This window comes from Pseudophryne corroboree, chromosome 4 (assembly GCF_028390025.1).
Source record: "Pseudophryne corroboree isolate aPseCor3 chromosome 4, aPseCor3.hap2, whole genome shotgun sequence".
NCBI classification, from domain to species: Eukaryota; Metazoa; Chordata; class Amphibia; order Anura; family Myobatrachidae; genus Pseudophryne; species Pseudophryne corroboree.
This window is the reverse complement of record NC_086447.1, coordinates 620,371,195-620,381,494: the sequence shown is the minus strand read 5'-3', so window position 1 is coordinate 620,381,494 and position 10,300 is coordinate 620,371,195.

Sequence of the window (10,300 nt, the reverse complement as noted above, 5' to 3'; positions counted from 1 at the left end):
TGGTGCAATGAAAACTTAGTTTTATGGCCATTTTTGTTGGAGTGGGTAGTGTATTTATGAATCGTCTCCAGCATTGAAATAAGGTGGGGGTTAATATTTCCTTATTAAGGGAAGTCTCCAGCCAATCCATCGTGAATAGAAATTGCAATCTGGAGGTAGCTAAAGGTACTGTGGGGGGGGGGGGGGAGTATCAGATATCCATTGCTGAAGAATGGCTTTCCTGCCTACCGCTGAGAGGATTACAACTAGTTTCACATCCTGGGAGGGGAGGTCATGTTGGTCACGAACATAACCAAAAAGAGCCCAAGAGGCGGTGCATTGGAAGTGCAGGCCCAACTAGCAGGTTCCATAAGTGTGTAGCTCAGTCCAGATATTTTGGATATGGTGGCAGTGCCAGAAGCAATGCATAAGATCGGCCACTGGTGAGGAGCATTTTACACATTTCGCCGAGTCGGACAAGCCCATCAAATGGCTCCTCTTTGGTGAAACATAGGCTCTGTGTAATATTTTATAGGACATTTCCTGGTATAGGCTAGCTGGGATAAGTTTGAGGGAAGCCGCAAAGCTATCCATCATGGCCTCGGGAGAGATAGAGGGGATTTGGGAGGACCACGTTAGTACTTGAGCTTAATCTGTAGTGGGTATGTGTTCTGTGCGTATGCGGGCGTATATAGTCGAGATGGAACAAGTCCCTGAGCGTAAACGTGTATCCAGAGAGTTAACAAACTCCAAGGCATTGAGGTTTGAAAGGACCAGTTGTATATCGTGTGAAGCCTGGAAAAAATAAAAGTCATGGCGGGGGTTGACCTCATATTTGGCTGACACCTCTGTGAAAGTGAGTATTTTTTTGTTAGAGTCAAGGAGATCCCCAATGCATGTAATACCCGAGGCATGCCAAGTAGTGAAGGGAAGGAGGGCCTTCCTTCTTTGAAACTGTAGGTTACCAACTAGAGGGAGAAACAATGAGTGGGTATGTTGTAGTTTGAGAGACTTACGGGCTAACCTCCATGCCGTGATAGTAGAGGTTAGGAGAATGTTGTCTAGATGGAGGGTGGACATATCAGATTTATTTGCATGGAGAATGTAACTAAGAGACAGGGGGGCGCACAGTTGGGAGTCAATCAATGAGTCAGTGAAGATAGACGTACCATGTAGCCAGTCTGTGGCAAAGCGAAAGGGGCAAGCTCTGTTATACTGCTCCACATCCGGCAGATTCTCTCCTCCGTTCTGAACTGTTTGGGAAAGTTTAAAAAAACTTATCCTGGGTCGTTTATTAGCCCAAATAAATTTAGAGATCGAGGAGTTGAGGAGAGAGACATCAGACTTTGAAAGTATGAATTAGAATCAGCTTTATTGGCCAGGTGTACTTACGTACACTAGGAATTTGGCACAATGCATCGCCAAGCAGCAACATGAAGGGGGAATACATAGCATAAGAAAGGGGGAAAACATAGCATACATTACAAACATTACACGTATGAGTTCATACTGCACATTGCAACTGTACGATAGACTCGACATATTAGACATATTATACATGTAAGACTAAAAACAAAGGCTGCTTGGCAGAGCAGCACCGAGGTAGCCATCCGCGGCGCCAACTAGAACTCAAACAATGCACGTAACACAGAAGATTTAAGTATTACATCAAAAGATAAACCACACAGACAATAAAGACAGAAAGAATAATGCATGATTGGTGTTAGGCGCCGAGGGTCCGCCCGTCAGTGCGGCCCGGCGCCTAGCAACTAGGGACGCCGCATGCGGACAGCCGCCGGCTCCCTAGCAACGCTAGACGCCGGGCGCACGGAGCCGCTCAGACCCTAGCAACGGGGACGCCACTGTCGGACCGCGTTCCCCGTTGCTGGGTCTAGATTAATCACCTCATTGGTATCCTGGCCGTGCAGCATGCAGCTGCACGGCATGATTGTTAATTACCCTGTCTGGCTCCTGATTGGAGAGCTCCCAGTTAAAAGCACTCTCTGGACTTCTCACAGACGCCGGTAATAGCTTCCTGTTTGCTGTGTCTGTTGCAGAGAGTTTTCCAGTCCTGTCTATCCGGTCGTTCCTGTCCTCAGTGGTCCAATACTCGGAAGTTGTCATCTTTTCCTGGAGTCCTGACCGAGCACCTTTAACATCCTGTGGTGTTCGTGAGTCGCGGCGTAGCCGTGTGTTGCGGCTTGACCGCTTACTATTTATTATTTGGTTATATTGTGTTTCGGAGCTTTTGCGGAGGATTCCGCTCCCACAAATCCACTCTGGTATCCAGCGGTGCTGGATAGGAGTAACGGATTCGTGGATTTTTGGTTGTCCTTTTCCCTGGCGGTTTGTCCGCACATACTTCTGGTTTAAGTTAGTTAGCTTGTAGCCCCTGGCCTGGTTGCTTAGTCAGAGGGCCCCTTGTTATCACCCTGTCTCGGATTTCCCTTTGTCTCCCATTAAGACCTGAGGGGGCATCGGAGTTGGGCAGACATAATCCGCCCTTCAAACGCGGCTGCCATGGGCTCAAGCAACCATAGTCTCGCAGGGGATTTCTGATAACACGGGCGAGACAACGGAGTTAGGGCGCCAGGGGTTACTAGGCTTTCCTGCTCCCGTAACCAGCATTCCATTCCAGTACTCTGACCTCCGTCATAAGATCACCTCTGGTCAGACGTACTGGTATCATAACATTATTACCGGCCAGACTAAAATTTAAAATTAAACAGGGTTTGATTTTTTCCCTTATTTCAGTTTGGAAGATTTGTCGGCCTCATGAATCCCACTGGTGTAGGGCCAAATCCTGGCCAGCTTCTAGTTAGTCAGATTCAAGAACTTACTCAGATGGTTCAGGATCTATCCCTTCGGGTGAGGTCACAGGAAGATCTGTTACTGACTTCCCCGAGAGTCGTTCCTGAACCAAAAATGCATTTGCCTGACCGTTTTTCTGGGGATAGAAAGCAGTTTTTTAATTTTAAAGAGTCTTGTAAACTTTATTTTCGTTTAAGACCAGTCTCCTCAGGTACGGAATCTCAGCGGGTCGGAATTATTATTTCTTTACTTCAGGGGGATCCCCAGACCTGGGCTTTTGGTTTAAGAACTGACGATCCGGCATTGTTGTCTGTAGACGCCTTTCTGGGGTCTTTAGGGCTATTGTATGATGACCCTGATAGAGAGGCATCCGCCGAGAGTCATTTGCGTGCTCTCAGACAGGGTAAGAATCCCGCAGAGATTTATTGTACGGAGTTTCGCCGTTGGTCGAACGACTGTGGATGGAATGACCCAGCCCTGCGCAGTCAGTTTCGCCTCGGCTTATCTGAGTCTATAAAAGACAGTCTCCTTCAGTATCCCGCTCCTGAGACTCTTGATAAACTCATGGAGCTTTCTATTAAGATTGATCGTCATCTCAGAGAGCAGAGGGCTGAAAAAGGAGCATCTGTCGGGTCTACTCCTGGTGTTTTTTCCATTCCTGTGGACATAGAGGAGCCCATGCAGATAGGTCTCTCCAAGCTGTCTCCTGAAGAAAGAACCAGAAGGCAAAATTCTGGTCTTTGTTTGTACTGTGGGAGTAAGGGACATTTTGCCCGTAATTGTCCGAACAAGTCGGGAAACGCCTCGACCAAGTGAATTGTGAGGGGGTTCACTTTGGTCTGCAGCTTATCTCCTCAAATAATTCACTGTTAGTCCCAGCTAAAGTTTCCTTTGGCAGCCTCTGTTCCTCGGTGTCGGCTTTTGTTGACAGTGGAGCTGCAGGGAACTTTATGGACTTAACGTGGGCCAAGGCCTTAGGTATTCCTCAGTTAGCCTTGGGTAGGTGTATCACCATGCATGGTTTAGATGGGAGTCCCTTGTCCAATGGGGTTATTTCTCTCTGTACACCTCCTGTACTATTTTCGGTAGGAGCTCTTCATTCCGAAAAAATTGAATTTTTCCTTACCCATTGCCCAGCAGTTCCAGTGGTTCTGGGTCACCCTTGGCTGGCCTTTCATAATCCCATCATTGATTGGCAGTCGGGGGAGATCTCACAGTGGGGTACCATCTGTAATAAAGAATGTATTACGCTTCCCATCAGAATAGCTGCTGTCATTCCCGCACCCATTCCTGTGGAATACCAGGATTTTGTTGATGTATTTTCCAAGGGCAATGCGGACATTCTGCCTCCCCATCGGCCTTATGATTGTGCTATTGAGCTAATTCCTGGTGCCACTTTGCCTAAGGGAAGGTTATATGCATTGTCCGGACCAGAAACTGTGGCTATGAATGAATATGTTAAAGAAAGCCTAGGGAAAGGATTTATCAGGCCGTCTAAATCCCCTTTAAGTGCAGGCTTCTTCTTTGTGGAGAAGAAGGATGGATCACTCAGACCTTGCATTGACTTTAGAGCCTTGAATAAAATCTCAGTAAAAAATACTTACCCTTTGCCGCTGATTTCTGTCCTCTTTGATCAGCTACGTTCGGCTGTGATTTTTTCTAAGATTGACCTGAGAGGAGCATATAACCTCATCCGAATCAAGTCAGGGGATGAGTGGAAAACGGCATTCAGTACTCAGTCGGGTCACTATGAGTATCTGGTTATGCCATTCGGCCTGTCTAACGCTCCGGCAGTTTTCCAGGATCTCATTAACGATGTGCTCCGTGATTTTCTTGGAAGATTCGTAGTAGTCTATTTAGACGATATCTTGATATATTCTGACTCTATTGAACAACACGTTACCCAGGTGCGTCAGGTTCTAAAAAAATTACGTGAAAATCACCTATATGCCAAGCTGGAGAAGTGTGAATTTCATGTCACGGAGGTATCCTTTTTAGGGTACATTATTTCCCCTCGGGGATTCTGTATGGAACCGAAGAAGCTCCAAGCCATCCTTAGTTGGGCGCAACCCACCAACTTAAAAGCAATTCAGCGCTTTTTAGGGTTTGCGAATTATTATAGAAGATTTATTCACTCTTTCTCCGACCTAGTTGCTCCCATTGTGGCACTGACTAAGAAGGGAGCGGATCCAACCAACTGGTCACGTGAAGCTGAGTTATCTTTTCAGGCCTTGAAACAAGCCTTTGTCTCAGCCCCGGTCCTCAGACATCCCAACCCAGAATTGCCTTTCATTGTTGAGGTTGATGCCTCGGAGGTTGGAGTAGGGGCTATCCTATCTCAGAAGGATCCGGATTCTCTAGAATTACATCCTTGTGCCTTTATGTCCAGGAAATTCTCATCTGCTGAATCCAACTACGATGTTGGTAACCGGGAATTACTGGCTATTAAATGGGCTTTCGAGGAGTGGAGGCATTGGCTTGAGGGAGCAACACATACCATTTCAGTTTTGACTGATCACAAAAATCTTCAGTACATTGAATCAGCTAAACGGCTGAATGCCCGGCAAGCTCGTTGGGCTTTATTTTTTACTCGTTTCAAGTTTATTATCACCTTCAGGCCAGGTTCCAAGAATGCCAAGGCGGATGCCCTGTCACGCAGTTTTCTTCCAGTTCATGATAACAGTCCTGTTACTCCCATACTTCCGTCTTCAGTCATTCGGGCAGGCCTCACACAAGATTTATTTACCCAGTTAAAGCAGCTTCAACATCAAGCTCCTGGAAATACTCCTGCTGGTCGTCTTTATGTCCCTGAGTTTTTGAGAGCAACTGTTTTGACGGAGTTTCATGATAGCAAAGTTGCCGGGCATCCGGGGATCGCTAAGACTTTGGAATTAGTCTCCCGCTCAGTATGGTGGCCTGGTCTTTCCAAAGACATTAAGGAGTTTGTTTTTTCGTGTCAGGTCTGTGCACAGCATAAAGTTCCCCGTTCCTTGCCTATCGGTCAACTTATGCCCTTGAATGTTCCTCTCAGGCCATGGTCTCATATTTCCATGGATTTTGTGGTGGACCTCCCTCTGTCAGCCGGATGCCGAGTCATATGGGTGGTAGTTGACCGTTTTAGCAAGATGGCCCATTTCATTGCTCTTCCCCGATTGCCATCTGCCCAGGGATTGGCAGTTTTGTTCCTCCGCCATGTTTTCAGACTCCATGGGTTACCCACTGATATTGTTTCTGATCGGGGTCCACAATTCATTGCACAATTTTGGAAGTCTTTTTGTGCCTCTTTAAAGATGAAATTGTCTTTAACGTCTGGCTACCATCCCCAATCCAACGGGCAGACTGAGCGAGTTAATCAATCATTAAAACAATATTTGCGTTTGTACTCGGCCAAACTCCAAAATGACTGGTCCGAGTTTCTTCCGTTGGCGGAGTTTGCTTACAACAATGCCTGTCATTCCTCCTCCAATGTGTCTCCATTTTTTACAGTTTTTGGTTTTCACCCCAGAGCTAATTCCTTTTTTCAACATTCCTCTGTCTCCTCACTGACCTTGACCGCTCATCTCAGACTCATTTGGAGAAAAGTGCACCTTGCTCTCAGAAAAGCGGCATTTCGGGAGAAAAATTTTTCAGACAGGCTCCGGCGGCCGTGCACTTTTAAAGTTGGAGATAGGGTGTGGTTGTCGACTCGCAACATTAGACTTCGACAAACCTCAGCCAGATTGGGCCCTAAATTTATTGGACCATTTCATATTATAAAAAAAATCAATCCAGTTGCTTTCCGGTTACGTTTACCAAGAACTCTCCGGATCGGAAATACTTTCCATTGCTCCCTGTTGAAACCATACGTTTCTTCCAGTAGATTTCCTCGGAAGATCTCTCAGGGGAAATCACCAATAGATGTACGGGGTCAGCAGGAGTTCTTGGTGGAGAAGGTTCTCGATTCCAAGTTGTCCCGGGGTCGGCTTTATTTTTTGGTACATTGGAGAGGTTATGGTACAGAAGAAAGGTCTTGGGTCCTGGATGAGGATCTCCATGCCCCGAGGCTCAAAAAGGCATTTTTTCGAGAATTTCCTCAGAAACCTGGCCTTAGGGGTTCCTTGACCCCTCCTCAAGGGGGGGGTACTGTTAGGCGCCGAGGGTCCGCCCGTCAGTGCGGCCCGGCGCCTAGCAACTAGGGACGCCGCATGCGGACAGCCGCCGGCTCCCTAGCAACGCTAGACGCCGGGCGCACAGAGCCGCTCAGACCCTAGCAACGGGGACGCCACTGTCGGACCGCGTTCCCCGTTGCTGGGTCTAGATTAATCACCTCATTGGTATCCTGGCCGTGCAGCATGCAGCTGCACGGCATGATTGTTAATTACCCTGTCTGGCTCCTGATTGGAGAGCTCCCAGTTAAAAGCACTCTCTGGACTTCTCACAGACGCCGGTAATAGCTTCCTGTTTGCTGTGTCTGTTGCAGAGAGTTTTCCAGTCCTGTCTATCCGGTCGTTCCTGTCCTCAGTGGTCCAATACTCGGAAGTTGTCATCTTTTCCTGGAGTCCTGACCGAGCACCTTTAACATCCTGTGGTGTTCGTGAGTCGCGGCGTAGCCGTGTGTTGCGGCTTGACCGCTTACTATTTATTATTTGGTTATATTGTGTTTCGGAGCTTTTGCGGAGGATTCCGCTCCCACAAATCCACTCTGGTATCCAGCGGTGCTGGATAGGAGTAACGGATTCGTGGATTTTTGGTTGTCCTTTTCCCTGGCGGTTTGTCCGCACATACTTCTGGTTTAAGTTAGTTAGCTTGTAGCCCCTGGCCTGGTTGCTTAGTCAGAGGGCCCCTTGTTATCACCCTGTCTCGGATTTCCCTTTGTCTCCCATTAAGACCTGAGGGGGCATCGGAGTTGGGCAGACATAATCCGCCCTTCAAACGCGGCTGCCATGGGCTCAAGCAACCATAGTCTCGCAGGGGATTTCTGATAACACGGGCGAGACAACGGAGTTAGGGCGCCAGGGGTTACTAGGCTTTCCTGCTCCCGTAACCAGCATTCCATTCCAGTACTCTGACCTCCGTCATAAGATCACCTCTGGTCAGACGTACTGGTATCATAACAATTGGTGTAGGCATTTTGGGTAATAACCTCCAGGGGTTGTGTATTCCACCCTCACAAGGTACCAGGTGCGGCAGCCATCTTAGGCGCACTGCGTAGGAATACCCAAGGTGGAATAGTCCTCCCCTAGAAGAGAACACAAAACGGGGAGAATGCAGAGTCCTTAAGTTCAGAGTAGGGTTCCACTAAAACCATCAGGTCCATGTATTTTTCATCCCATCCACAAGCGTACCAGATAAAGCAGCCATGTTGGGCGCACTACGAAGGTTACACAGTGGGAGATGAGCCATACAAGGGCCAAATGCATGTATGGGACAACTGACACGTGTGTAGGAGTATGCTATGCCCTGCATGGGTATCATCTGCAGCACGTAGAGCAGTTTGGGGAAACTATCCATCTTTACTAGATTGCAGCATCCTAACAAATTAAGGGGTAAAGTTTGCCACAGCATCAGTTCCGTCTGGATTTTATTGAGAATGGGGTGGACGTTGTTGGAGTACAGACGGGTGGGGTCGGAAGGAAGAAGGACTCCAAGGTAAGTGATATGGGTGGGGGCCCAGGGAAATGGGAAAGGAGGATCCCAGCCTGCGGTAATCTGGGGAAATATGGCTAATGCTTCCGATTTGTCGAAATTTACGGAGAAACCGGCGAAGGAGGAAAAGCGTTAAATGGCGTCCTGCAACGCCAGAACCGATTGTCGTGGGTTGGAGTGGAGAAGAAGGATGTCGTCTGCAAACGCTATGAGCTTAATCTCTCTGTTGCCAATCCCAATGCCTCGGAAGGTGGATAAATTAAGGATGTACCGTATGAAGGGTTCTAGAGCAATATTGAAAAGGAGGGGAGAAAGGGGGCATCCCTGTCTAGTTCCTCTTTCGAGGAAAAAGGGAGGGGAAAGAATATTATTATCCATCACCTGCGCAGACGGGTTGGAATAGAGGGAATCAACTAGGCCTCGGAAGGTCTCGCCAAATTGTTGGTGGAGTAAAACTCTAGCAAGGTGGGGCCAGGTGATCTTATCGAAAGCCTTTTCCGCGTCAAGGTTGATTAGGATGTTATCCGTGATATTATTAGCACGGGAGTGAGTGATGGCCGCCAATGCGGTCCTGATACCTTGTACCCAGTGTCTATGTTTGAGAAAGCCCATCTGCGCAGGCGATATAATGTGGGAGAGACATAATTGTAGTCTATTGGCCATCAGTTTCATGAGAATTTTAAAGTCCTGATTAAGGAGGGAGATCGGCCTGTAGGACCCAGGCAAGGATGGGTCCTTACCCGGTTTTGGTATAACAATTATTGTGGCCTCATTGAATCTAATGGGGGTTTGTTTGGAGGTGAGAATATGATTGTAAAGAGATGTGAGGGTGGGGGCTATCTCATCTCGCAACATCTTGTAAAACTCTGCACCATAACCGTCAGGGCTGGGGCTTTTGTTGTTCGGTAGGGTTTTAATAACTTCAATAACCTCCTCGACCGTGACCGGATTGTCTAGAGAGTCCCTCTCTTCTTAATTTAAAATAGGGAGGGCAGCCTCCTCCAGGAAAGAATGGTTAGTATCGGGGTCATCGGGGCCTTTAGCATACAAGGCCTGGTAGAAATTTCTAAATTCAGTGCAGATAAGGTCAGGGTTAGTGTTCAATATTGAAAAAAAGAGAAAAGACAAAAAACCTTTTTTGGGAGCACTCTTGAAAAATGTATAGGTGTGATAAAGGTAGAGATATTGTAATTAAAACTTAACCTTTAATTGATATTTGTATAAAAAAATGTAATATAATATATAGAAAAATAAGAGAAATGGCAAGCAACGATACTCTTAGTAAAAGGATCTTGTTGACCTTTTTAACAAATGGGGTACAAGATCGTTATGTAGGTGAAAATATATGGGTATACCTTGGATAACTGCATCTGCTATAGTGAGGGACAAAAAAATGCCAGCAAATGATGGTCTAATCTGGGGATGGTGTCTGACTGCGGATGGAGAGATGAAGAAGAAAAGAGGGAAAAGAAAGAGAGAAAGAAAGAAAGAGAAAAGAAGAGAGAGAGAGAAAGAGAAAAGGAGAAGGGTGGAGAGGATGTTCTCCTTGGAGAACATCCTCTCCACCCTTCTCCTTTTCTCTTTCTCTCTCTCTCTCTTCTTTTCTCTTTCTTTCTTTCTCTCTTTCTTTTCCCTCTTTTCTTCTTCATCTCTCCATCCGCAGTCAGACACCATCCCCAGATTAGACCATCATTTGCTGGCATTTTTTTGTCCCTCACTATAGCAGATGCAGTTATCCAAGGTATACCCATATATTTTCACCTACATAACGATCTTGTACCCCATTTGTTAAAAAGGTCAACAAGATCCTTTTACTAAGAGTATCGTTGCTTGCCATTTCTCTTATTTTTCTATATATTATATTACATTTTTTTATACAAATATC